Below are 13,216 nucleotides of genomic sequence, written 5' to 3' on the forward strand. Positions count from 1 at the left end.
CCAGGAAAAACCCATGGGGGCCCCTAGGTCCCTGGGGATGCCTAGATCATGGCAGTGGGAATAATGTCCAGACCATTCATCCCAGGGATTGCCAAGGACAACTTGGAAAGACAGCAGGAAAACTTTGCTGCATCAGAGTGAGCCTGGAACCCAGGCCAATGTAGGCCTCAGCACAGCTCCAATCCCGGTAATCAGAAGCAGACCTGTGGACCACCCAGCAGCTGCTTCCAGAGTGCTCAGTCCATAGAAGGTATGGAGGTTTCTCAACTATCCCTGGGGCAGCACTCTTTTGCTTTGCCCATACTTAGATCTAGGTCACAGTCTGGGGCCTCATACTACCATAGTGGAGCAGGAATCCTCCTCACAGCTCCCAGGTAGAGCAGATGCACAGACCAGAGCATAGACCAGGAGAACAGTCAGAGCCTCTTAGAAGACCTTGAAGGATTTGAGGTCAGGAGGGGGTTGTCCCTGATAATAGATGCTAAAACCCTCAAAAGATTGGGAAAGTGTGTCCTCCACCCTGGAAGCAGAGCCCCATCTTATTAAAGAGTTCAAATCAAGTCAAGGGCTGAGGAAATGAACAAACAACAGAAGCAAAAAAATCTGACCATAGACAATTACTTTGGTCCCATGGAGGATCAAACTACACTCTCAGAAGATAAAAAAGTCAAAGCTTCTGTAACCAAAGCTTCCAAGAAAAATATGAATTGGTCATAGACTATGGAAGAGCTCAAAAAGATTTTGAAAATCAAGTAATGGAGGTAGAGGAAAAATTGGGAAGAGAAATGAGAGCAATATTGGAAAATCATGAAAAACAAGTCAACAGCTTGGGGAAGGAGATACAAAAATTACCAAAGAAAATAACAGCTTGAAAATCAGTTTAGGTCAAATGGAAAAAACAGTCCAAAATCAACCACTTAGCAAAAGTGAACATACTCTTTTATTGCCCACAATAGCTCTGGTGTCATTTTCATTGTTGATGTCTTAGGATCCTTCCATGTAACCATATCCTTTTCTTCAAAATCTTTCTGCAGGTGTTGTTTATCATTCAATGCTAAAAAATTCATGCTAAATAAGGCAAGATTTACTCTCCTTCCTTGTTTCCCCTTTGTCCCTATTCCCCCTTTTTTGTACTTCCAGAAATCTCTTAAGATCTTTATGTTTTCTTTCTACTAAAGCTTGACCAGTGGGATTATAGGGAATACCTGTAATATGTTTTATATTGAAATATAGGAAGAATTGTTTAAATGCCACAGAAGTATATCCAGGACTGTTGTCTGTTTTTATGGATTTTAGTATCCCTGCAATATCAAAACAATGTAATAAATGATCAATCACACCTTGTGTAAGCTTCTGAACCTTGTGCCTTTGTCATTGCACATGAACCAAATGTATCTACAGTAGCATGAATGAATTTCATTTCTAAAAGATGTATAATGAGTCACATCCATCTGCCACAATTCATTAGGAACTTGACCTCTAGGATTCTTAGAATAATTTATAGGGGTGGGTAAATGTGGAATTCATTGTTTACAGGATATTACTATATTCCTTGCTTGCTCTCTGGTCATTTTAAATTCTTTTCTTAATAAAGAGGCATTCTAGTGAAATTTTTTGTGACACTGCCTAGCTTGCTCTTCTACTAAGCTTATAAGAAATAGAAGGGTTAATTGCTCAGCCCTAAGATTGCCTTCATATATGGGCCCAGGCAATCCAGTGTGGAAGTATATGTATTCAGTAAAAAAAGGAATTATATCTATCTCTTATAACTTCTTGTAACTCTTTAAATAGTTGATATAATTCTTCATCAGTGGTATGTTTAATAAAAGCTGTTTCTATGTATCTGACCACATGATAACTATACTTACTATTTGTAAAAATGTTAAGGGCTTGTAGCTGTTCTAGTAGGCATATAATTCATTATTTTGTTTTGATTAAAAATTATTTTTTTAAATTGCATTTATGCTTGGACCTACAGGTCTAGTATAAGGTCCATCACATTGTTTAAAAATTTCAGGAAACCTAGAGTGTCATAACTTCAGATATTTTTCCTTATTACCTCTACAGAACAATCAATCATTAACTCCGGGCTTTGACATCATTACAGTAAAATAGCTTATATTGATAAAACTAGATCATATAACTTTTCAACATCTTGCTCATCAGTATATTGCCTAACTATGGGTTACATAATTTTCAATCTCCCAATCATTTTTCAAAGCCTCTCACATTTATTTAGTTTTATTGGAAATAATTGAAGTTAAGCTATAAATTCCCAATTTCTTATACAACCTTCTTCTAAGGTTACCATTTTTGCATTTTTTAAATTAAACATTAAATTCTTAACCTACATGAAACATGTTTCCATGCTGACATCTCATTCTCTTAAAGTTAACCTTATAACTAAATATCTGTTATACATAAATTTTTTTCACATCTTTGTTTTATAAGCTTATTTTCCTCTTGTTCAACTACACTCCTATATTCAAAAAGAAAATAAGATTCTCTATGAATTAGTTTTATATATATGTAATTTCAAAAAAATCAGTGTAAAACTTTTACCAATGCCTGGGTTATGGGATACCCATATAATTTCCTCTTAAATAACAGATGTTAAATAAGTTACCTTGATCTTATATATAAATATTCCCTTTAAGAAACAGTAGGTTAGAAGAGCACAGCTTTTCATAACCTCTGAGCCAAACGACCTTGAGAAATATAAACTTGTTGGCAAGGTATTCTCCAGTTTTATTATAACAAATCTTTACAAAGGTGATGGATGATACTTCAATCCATCCATTGTTTGTTATTGTAACATAATATTAAAATTTCAAAAAGTTGTCTGAATCTGATCTTATACAAAGTTTACTAATTATACATACCACATTTCAATTTAATGTATATTCTCTTTACTCCGTAAAATTCTGTAATACATAAAAATTTCTTGAGACCAGATATTTCTAAAATCCTTTTTATGATTACAAGATTTTCTTTAAATTTCTCTTAATAATCTAATAAATTCCAAATTCATTCAAAATTACCTTAAATTATTTTCCTTTTCAAAATATAAAAGTTTGCAAATCCTTTTTATCTGTATCAGTGCTATTCTAAATTTTCAAAGCTCTAACTTAAAAGAGTTTTCTATCCTCACTGACAAGCTGATATTCTGGGAATTGGAGATTCCTCACATTTTTGAGATATCAAGGCAGTATGCACTAATTATTTATCTTTATTGTTTATCATTCCTTGTTTACTCAATTTTTTTTAAATTATATATATATATATATACATATATACATATATATATATATATACATATATACATATATATATATATATATATACATACATATATATATATATATATATCATGGTAATTAAGAGCAGTAATTTGCCAAATCAGTATCAGATCAGAAAAGAGACACTAGAAAATAAGAGAAAATAATAGAACCCCTTCTCCTCCAAAAACAACATGATTCTCAGGAAAATTTCCTTTTTTGGTGTCAATCATGAGTTTTGGGAAAAAAAGATCTATTTTGAAAAGAGAGAATGGAAAGAAGATTGGCCAATCAGAACACAGAGAACAGCAGGTCTGAGAGACAATTGAGAGCTTTTCTCTGCGTGTATTTTAAAACAAATGCATATAGATACATAAATGGAGTCAGAGCATTTAGAACCAGAGGCCCCCAAAATTTGGGGGAACCCCACTCTGCTCTCACACTAGAGGGTCCCTTTAAACATTCCACAAAGACAAAAAAACAACAGGATAACACCACCGAAGGTGACAAATCTTCCAAGAAACCAGAGGAAAAATGCAGAGAACCTTCCATTTTTCACAATACATTTTTCCGTTCAAAGGTTTTCATATCCTACACTTCTTGATTTTAACCACAAATAACTATAACTTTTGAGAAGGCAGTCACTCAAAAATCCCTCAGCCTAATTGGAATATCCCCTGTGCCCTATCAGCTTAGAGTAAACCAAATAACTTCAACAGCCCTAAATCTTTTCTGGGAGGGGCAGTCTCTCTTTTTTTTTTAATCCTCAATCATCCCATTATTTTTTGTAATAATCAAATTACGTATTTTAAAATGAACCTGATTATCTTGTCTTTTTGAAATTAAACAGCATTTTAAAAAATTTAACATTTTATTTTATTTTATCAAGTCTTCATGAAACAGTTCTCTCTCTCTCTCTCTCTCTCTCTCTCTCTCTCTCTCTCTCTCTCTCATCTAGTGATTTTTCATAATTCCTCTCTCACTTAACTTCAAGGTCTAGATAAGTGAGCCATGAGCAAACAAGCTGTCTGATCTCTCACTCCCATTGCCTCCTTTTTCAGGAAATTTTAACCATGCCTGTTCATGTGCCTGTAAACTATACCCAATTTGATTATTTACTCCTGCCCATGGACCAATGTTAGAGAGCATTTCAAATGTTAGTCTTAATCCTGTTGCTTCACTTTTAGCCTGACTACTACAGTTCTCAAAAAATTCAGTTTTCCATATTAAGTAATCTCCTGGTATAAGAGTAGTTTTTGCTATCGTGGTCTAATCTTCTGTGGTTAATATTTGTCTACCTAATGTTTCTATTTTATTCATAACATATAGACTGGTGTTATCATATGTACTGATTTTAATTCTTTAAAATGTTTTAAAATCTAAATTATAGTATTCTCTCAAAATAATCCCTGGAATCCTTGGATCAGCGAGGAAAAGAGAACAATGACTCTCATGTCCCATGGAATCTTCTCTCCCTTATCTATTGCTTTTTGAGTGGCTATTTGAACAATATTCATATGCCCCTTATCTTTGGGAACATTTTCTTCTTTAGACCGTAAAGGAGCCGAAGGTGGGTTATTAGAGTTAGGAGGAGATGAAGCTGGCTGGGGAGCCAACACCTCCAGAAGCCCAGGAGCAGCAGCCGCTGTGGCAGCCTGAAGGGGTGGGGCCAGGCCTCCTGGAGACTCTTCAGTACAAGTTCCTAAAGTGGGAGCCGGGAGGAGGATTCTCCTGGGAAGGTAAGGCCCCACCACCTTGGCCTCCACACCTCTCCTTCCACCTGGAGGCAGGCCGGGGTCTGGAGGTGGTGTTGGAGGTAAAAGCCACCACTCTTTTTTACTCTTATCTTTCTGCTGAATAGCTTGAATATCTACATCAACTTTTAATATATTCTGAACCAAAGAAACATCTCCAGGTGGAGTCAGGCAGATTTTTAAAATATTCCCCAATGAAAAGACTCCTATAGGGAATGTCTCCTGACCTTCCCATTTAAAATGTTCACTCATCTGTTTCTCCACAGTTTCCCATTTTTCAATTCTTAACACTCCTTCTGGAAACCAAGGCAACACTTTTGTACACATTTACTAAATTCTTCCAATTGTTTTGTTGTTATTAACAAGTCTCTTTAACTATCTGCTTTAGCACTTTCAAATAATGTCCTCTATTCTTGGTCTGTCCCTGTCCCATTTTAATGCTCTCTGCTTTAGACCTTATGAAAAATTATTTACCTTAATTGCCTGCTGTCCCTTTATGAGTGCTCTTTTGACCTGCAGGTGTCCAGACTTTATCTTTCCTTTCAAGTTTGATTCCCCTCCAGGTCCGGCTGTCTGTCCATCCATTTGTCCATCTGTCAGTCCATCTGTCCATCAGTCCCTGTTCAGGCACCAGCTATTGCCTGCAATAGCTCTGGTGTGGATCTGGACATGAATTTCTGGGAGTCAAGTCAGGTAGACAAACATATCCAAACACAAAAGGTTGGGAAGTGAAAAACCTACCAACTTTATTTTTGGAAACTCAGACTTTTTATAGCAAAAACTTATCTCAGGAATGACCGGTTAAAAGAGATCCAGTTTTACAATTTCCTGGGTAAATTTACAATATTTGTTCTTAAAGAAATGCATGCTTCTCTATCAAAGAAACCTTTTACAACCATCCTGGAGCCATAGATTATCCTAGGTCAGGGTTCACTGGTGAGCCAATAGATCCATACAATGAGCAATAATCCACACATATCTTTGATGGGAAAAGTCATCAAGTATATGCGAATATTACTCTCTGGGACTGGCCCTCTATACTTTTTCTGGGGAAAAGATGAATATTCAGTGAAATAGTGAACTTTCAAACTTTTCTGTTGAAAAAAACAGAACTGAATAGAAAGTTTGATCTTCAAGTACAGGACTCAGGTGAAGCATAGAGAGGGTAGACTGCAAGGGCAAATTATGAGAGATTTAAAGATGGTGAGGTGCTTGTATTCCTGCAAGGGAAGATGATATTGATAACTCATCTGAACCTTCTCATTTTTTAGGACAGTTAGAAGGAGCATATATAGACAAGTAATAGGAAGGAGCTGAAGATGAAGTTATATTATAAAGATAGAGTTAATGGATGAGAAAGGAATGTGCTAGGGGAAAAGGGAAAGAAGAGGTAGAATGGGCTAAGGCATTTCATGTAAAAGAAGCAAGAAAAAGCTTTTGCAGTGGAGAGGAATGGGGGAAGGTGAGGGAGGAATGAGTGAGCCTTCATTCTCATCAGAAGTGGCTCTGAGAGGTCCATCTTACCCTAGAGGAAAAAAGGAGAGAAAAGGGATGGGAGAAAGCGGACAGGAGTGGGGGTGGGTGGGGGAGTAGGTGATAGCAAAGAGGGAAGATCATGGGAGAGGGTAGTCAGATACAACACACTTGAGGAGGAACAGGGTGAAAGGAGACAGGGTAAAATAAATGGGGGTGAGGAGGAATAGAATGGAGGGAAATACAACTAGCAATAGCAACTGTGGGAAAAAATATTGAAGCAACTTCTCTGATGGACTTACGAAAAAGAATACTATCCATCCCAAAGACAAAGCTGGTGGTATCTGAATACCATTTGAAGTACCAATGAATACAAAATGAAGTAAATTTTTTTCTTTTCACTTTATTTTATTTTTCTTGAGATTTCTCTTTTTATTTTGGGGGGGATTGTTTACTTTTACAACAAGACTATTGTAGTAGTTTGAAAATTGATTAATTAAAAAAAAGAAAACAAGGTTACATTATCAATTCTTGGATAAATATAAAATCAGAACCCTTGTCTCCAGACTGTCCCATTAGGAGTAGAGTTAAAGTAGGAACAAAACTATGACATCTTTCCTAACTACTTCCTTTTATGTCATGAACTTGTAATGAAATAAAATGTCATCTTGATCCAAAAAAAAAGAAAAAAACAAGAAAATAAAGTAAAAATGTTCATCAGTTATTTCATTTTGAGTCTTTTTGAATTGTCTTGGAGCATTGTATTGATTACAGTAGCTAAGTCTTTCATAATTGATCATCACTGCAATATTGCTATAATTGTGTAAAATGATCTTGTTTTCCTTCTAAAACCTTTTTGCTTGACATCTCTAATGTAATATTCTATCACAATCTTAAACCAGCTTGTTCAGTCATTCCCTAATTCCTTCAATTTTTAATTCTTTGTCACCACAAAAAGAGCTTGCTATAATTATTTTTGTATAAATAGGTCCTTTTCCTTTTCATTTGATCTTTTTGGGGTATAGACATAGTCTGGGTCTTAAGAGTTTGCATAGTTTGTGCTCTTTGGACATAATTCCAAATTGGTATCCAGAATGTTTTGATGCAATTTACAACTCCACCAAGAACATTAGTATACTTACTTTTCCCATATTCCCTCTAGCATTTGTTATTTTCCTTTTTTGTCATATTAGCCAATATCATGGGTATAATGTGGTAACTCAGATTTGTTTTAATCTGCATATCTGTAATAAATAATAATTTGGGACATTTTCATCATCTGATTCTAGACAGTTGTTAGTGTAGTCTTTTGAAAATTGCTTCTTCAAATTCTTTGATCATTCTTGAGAATGTCTTTTATTTTTTATAAATTTGACTCAATTATTTATATATTTAAGAAATTTAAGAAAGAAACTTCCTGAAAATATACCCCAGTTTCATACTTTCTTTTTTTGTATGCAAAACCTTTTTAATTTCACATAATCAAAATAATCTGTTTTATTTACTGTGATCTTTTTTCTTTGTTTAGTTGAAAATTATTTCCTTATTGTAGATCTGACAAGTAAAATTGTCCATGCTCCTCTAATTTGCTTATACTATCACTTTTATAGTATTTTGTACACATTTTGCCCTTTCCTTGGCATATAGCATGTGTAGCAATCACACTGGCAAAACCATCTTGGCAAATGGGATAAAGTAGATTGAGAGAAACTGATGGATCTCAAATTCATGAGTTACTGGAATGTCTGCCCCAAGCAGGTGAAAACTTTTTCTGGTGGAATGGACAGGTGAGAACAATTTATTCCAGTGGCCATGAAGAAGGCAGTAGCAGATGCTGTGAAGATCTTAGATCTTGGTCAAACATCAGACATGCCAAGGTCATATATTGTATCCCAGACTGTCACTAGACATTTTGATTTTTATTTCTCCACTGGACTTGGACAACTCTGGAAGAGAGAATGAATCTTACAAATTTGTTCAACTCTGCACAAATTCCAATCCACATTCAAGTCAAGATATCTCCTGTGATATCTTTGGTTCCCTTTGAAAATGAAGAATGAACAATAATATAGTTTGAAATCTGGTATGGCAAGACTGCCTTCCTTCACAATTTTTTTTTTTTATTGATTCCCTTGATAGTCTTGTTCTTTTGTCCTTCCAGATGAATTTTGTTTGTATTTTTCCTAGCTCTGTAAAATCATTCTTTGGTAACTTGATTGGTGAGACAAAATTAAGTAATCAATAAATTAATTTAGGTTGAATTTTCCTTTTTATTACATTGCCCCAGCCTGTCCATTAATAATGAATATTTCTCTAAATGATCAGGAAATATTTCCTTTGGTTATTTAGATCTATATTTCTGTGAAAAGTGTTTTATAATTGTCTTCATATAATTCCTGGGATTGTCTTGACAGGTAGACTCCTAAGTGTTTTCCTTTGTTGGCACTTACTTTATTTATTTTTTTTGCAAGGCAGTGGGGTTAAGTGGCTTGCCCAAGGCCACGCAGTTAGGTAATTATTAAGTGTCTGAGGCTAGATTTGAACTCAGGTACTCCTGACTCCAGGGCTGGTACTCTATCCACTTGCACCACCTAGCTGCCCCCATTTGCAGTTACTTTAAATTGAATTTCTTTTTCTATCTTTTCCTACTAGAATTTGTTGGTAATATATAGAAATTATATTTATTGATATTTTATATTCTACTGATTTGTTAAAATTGTTTATTGTTTCAGTTTTTTTAGTTGAATCTCTAGATTCAACTTAGGTATATCATTATATCATCTTCAAAGAGTGATAGTTTTATTTCCTTCTTTCCTATTCTTTATCCTCTGATTTCTTTTTCGAAAAACTAGCATTTCTGGTGCAATATTGAAAAGTAGTTGTCATAATGAATATTCTAGCTTTACCTTGATCTTGTGTCTTTTACTTTATCTACATTACAGATAAGGCTGGATCTTGCTTTTATATAGTTACTACTTATTGTTTCTAAGGAAAGCTCTATTTTAATAAGAATAGGTGTTATATTTTGTGAAAAATTTTTCTGTATCTATTGATAGGTTTTTGTTGTTTTTGTTATTGATATAATTAATTATGCTTATAATTTCTCAAATGTTGAATCAATCACACCTTCTTGGAATAAGTCCCAACTGATCATAATGTTTGTTCTTTATAATATATTGCTATATGTATTAAATAGCATCATCATATTGTAATTTCTATTTAGTATTTTTTAAAAAATATTTCATCAGTATTTTTTATTGTTTTTTGAATTTTACAATTTTTCCCCCAATCCTGCTTCCCTCCCTCCACCCTACACAGAAGGCAGTCTGATAGTCTCTACATTATTTCCTATATCAGTATTTTTTTTGTTTTTTTAGAAATATTTTATTAATTTTGAGTTTACAATTCCCCCCCCCCCCATTCTTGCTTCCCTCCCCCCACTTCCCACAGAAGGCATTCTGTTACTCTTTACATTGTTTCTATGGTATACTTTGATCTCAGTTGAATGTGATGAGAGAAAAATCATATCCTTAATTAAGAAAAACAAAGAATAAGAGATCACAAAATTACATAATAAGATAACAGATTTTTTTTTCTAAATTGAAGGCATTAGTCTTTGGTCATTCAAACTCCACAATTCTTTCTCTGGATACAGATGGTGTTCTCCATTGCAGATAGCCCAGAATTGTCCCTGATTGTTGCACTGAAGGAATGAGCAAGTCTATTAAGATTGATCATCACCCCCATGTTGCTATTAGGATATACAATGTTCTTCTGGTTCTGCTTATTTTGTTCAACATCAGTTCATGCAACTCCTTTCAGGTTTCCCTGAATTCCTAAATCTCCTGGTTACCAATAGAACAGTAGTATTCCATGGCATATATATAGACCATAGTTTGCTAAGCCATTCCCCAATTGAAGGACATTTATTTAATTTCCAATTCTTTGCTACCACAAACAAGGGCTGTTCTGAATATTTTTGTACAAGTGATGTTTTTCATAATTTCTTCAGGGTATAGACCTAGTGGTGGTATTTTCATCAGTATTCTTTAGGGAAATTAGTCTATAGTTTTATTTCTCTGCTTTTGCTTTTTGGTTTAAGTTTTAGCATTATGTTTGTGTCATAAAAGGAATTTTGTGGAATTCTTTTTGCTTATTTTTCCTAAATAGTTTTTTGTGTATTAATAGATTTAATTATTCTTTAAAGTATAACAGAATTCACTGTCTGGTTTTAAGCTTATTTTTCTTAGGGAGCTTTATGACTTACTTTTATAAAATAGGATTGTTTATTCTCTTTCCTCTTTTGTTTTTTTGAATATTTAAAGTTTCCATAAACATTTATCCATATGATTTAGATTCAGTTTTACCATAATGTAGTTGACCAAAGGTGCTGCTATTAACAGTTTTAATTTCATCTTAATTGGTGAGTCATTCACTCCTTTTGATAATTTGATTTTCTTCCTTTTTTTTTTTTTAGGTTTTTTTGTAAGGTGGTGGATTTAAGTCACTTGCCCAAGGCCACACAGCTAGGCAGTTATTAAGTGTCTGAGGCCAGATTTGAACTCAGGTATGCCTGACTCCAGGGTTGGTGCTCTATCCACTGCACTACCTAGCTGCCCCGGTTTATTTTTTTTTTTAAATCACGTCAGCCAATGGTTTATCTCTCTTATTTTTTTTAAATTAGCAGTTCCCAGTATTATTTTATAGTCCAGTGCTTTTAAAAAAACTTTCATTTTTATTAATTTCTCCTTCAATTTTCAGAGTTTCTATTTTGTTGTTTAAGTGAAGAACTAAAATTTTTTCTTTTCTAGTTTTTTAGATTTTATGCCCAATTTATTGATCTATTTTTTCTCTTTTTTATTGATGCAAGCATTTAGAGATATGAAATTTTGCCTAGGTACTGTATCCCATAAATTTTTGTAAGTTGTCTTCTTAGTCTCTTTAATTAAATTTGTTTTTTGATCTACTTAAGGGATTAGATTATTTAATTTCCTATTACTTTGAATCTATCTTTCCATTGTCTTTTGTTGAATGTAATTTATATTGGATTATCTTCTTTTCTTTTCTTTTTTTTTAGATTTTTCAAGGCACTGGGGTTAAGTGGCTTGCCCAAGGCCACACAGCTAGGTAATTATTAAGTGTCTGGGGCTGGATTTGAACCCAGGTACTCCTGACTCCAAGGCTGGTGCTCTATTCACTGCGCCACCTAGCCACCCCGCATTATCTTCTAAAAAGGGTTCATTTCATACTTTTGCTTTTATACATTTGTTTGTGACATTTTTATTCCCTAATACAAAGTCAGATTTTGTGAAAATGCCTTGTAAAGCTGAGAAAAAGATGTACTTTTTCCTATTTTCATTCATTTTTTTCCAGAGCTCTATCATATTTAGCTCTCATAAACTTCTATTTATCTGATTAACTTCTTTTAAATTTATTTTATCTAGTTTTATCTAGATTTATCTAGTTCTGAGAGGAGAAAATTGGGGTCACCTATTAGTACAGTTTTACTATTTCCTCCCATAATTCATTTAACTTTTAAAAATTTATATGTTCTTCCATTTTGTGTATATAAGTTAAGCATTATTTTTATTTCACTGTCAGTAGCAAAAATTGGTTTCCATGGCTAACTTATTTAATCAGTTTTATTTTTGCTTTCGTTTTTGTCTGAGATCAATCTAATTTCTCCCTTTGTTTTAAACCTAACCTGAAGCATAATAGATTCCACTGCAGTCCTTCATTTTAACTTTATGTATGTCTTTCTGTTTCAATCATGTTTTTTGTAAATAACATATTGCTGGATTTTGGTTTTAATCCATTCTGCTATCTACTTCCATGTTGTGGAGGAGTTCATCCCTCCTCAAGAGTTTTTTTTTTTTGCTTCTGATCACTGTCTCCTTTAATTTACCCTTCCTTTTTTTGATTATCTCCTTTTGAACTCAGAAGAGAATAGTATAAAAACAGCTAAAAGCAAAGCCTCAGAGACAGCTGCTAATTTGACACAAGACCAAAAAGAATTCCTGGAAAAGTTAAAGAAAGATAAGAATGGTAGAGGGAAAATTTGAAAGAGAAATGAGAATGATGTGAGAAAATTATGAAAAAAGAATAGGTCTAAAAGAGGCATCAAAATTACTGAAGAAAATAACTCTTTGAAAAAACAGAATATGCCAAATGCCAAAAAAGCAAAAAAATTCACTGAAGAGCAGAACTGATCAAATGGGGAAAAGTACAAAATCTCAACAACTAAAATAATTACTTAAAAATAAGAATTGAGGGAGTGCAAACTGACAACTCCATGAGATATTAAGAAGTAATAAAACAAAATCAAAAGAATAAAAAATAGAATAAAACGTGAACTATCTCATCAGAAAAATAACTGATTTTGGAAATAGATCAAAGAGTGAAAATTTAAACATTATTTCTGAAAGTCATGTTCAAAGAAAGAGTTTAGACATCATCTTTCAAGAAATTATCAAAGAAAACTCCTCTAATATCTTAAATCCATAGGATAAAATAGAAATTGAAAAACTCTATCAATCACCTCTGAAAGATCACAGAGTGAAAACTCCCATCACAGCCAAATTTCAGACCTCCCAGGTCAAAGAGAAAATATTTCAAGAAGCCAGAAAATAACAATTTAAATACCATGGAGCCATAGTCAGGATTGCTGGAAGTTTAGTGGCTTCCATGAAGCAGAGGGCTTGGAATAAAATA

The 13,216-nt window shown here is 33.7% G+C and overlaps 1 protein-coding gene across 1 annotated transcript in view; it reads left to right on the forward strand.

Moving 5' to 3' along the window:
• Positions 1–13,216, forward strand: part of TMTC1 (transmembrane O-mannosyltransferase targeting cadherins 1) — a 219,893-nt gene that overhangs the window by 66,889 nt on the left and 139,788 nt on the right.

This window comes from Macrotis lagotis, chromosome 7 (genome assembly GCF_037893015.1).
Source record: "Macrotis lagotis isolate mMagLag1 chromosome 7, bilby.v1.9.chrom.fasta, whole genome shotgun sequence".
NCBI classification, from domain to species: Eukaryota; Metazoa; Chordata; class Mammalia; order Peramelemorphia; family Peramelidae; genus Macrotis; species Macrotis lagotis.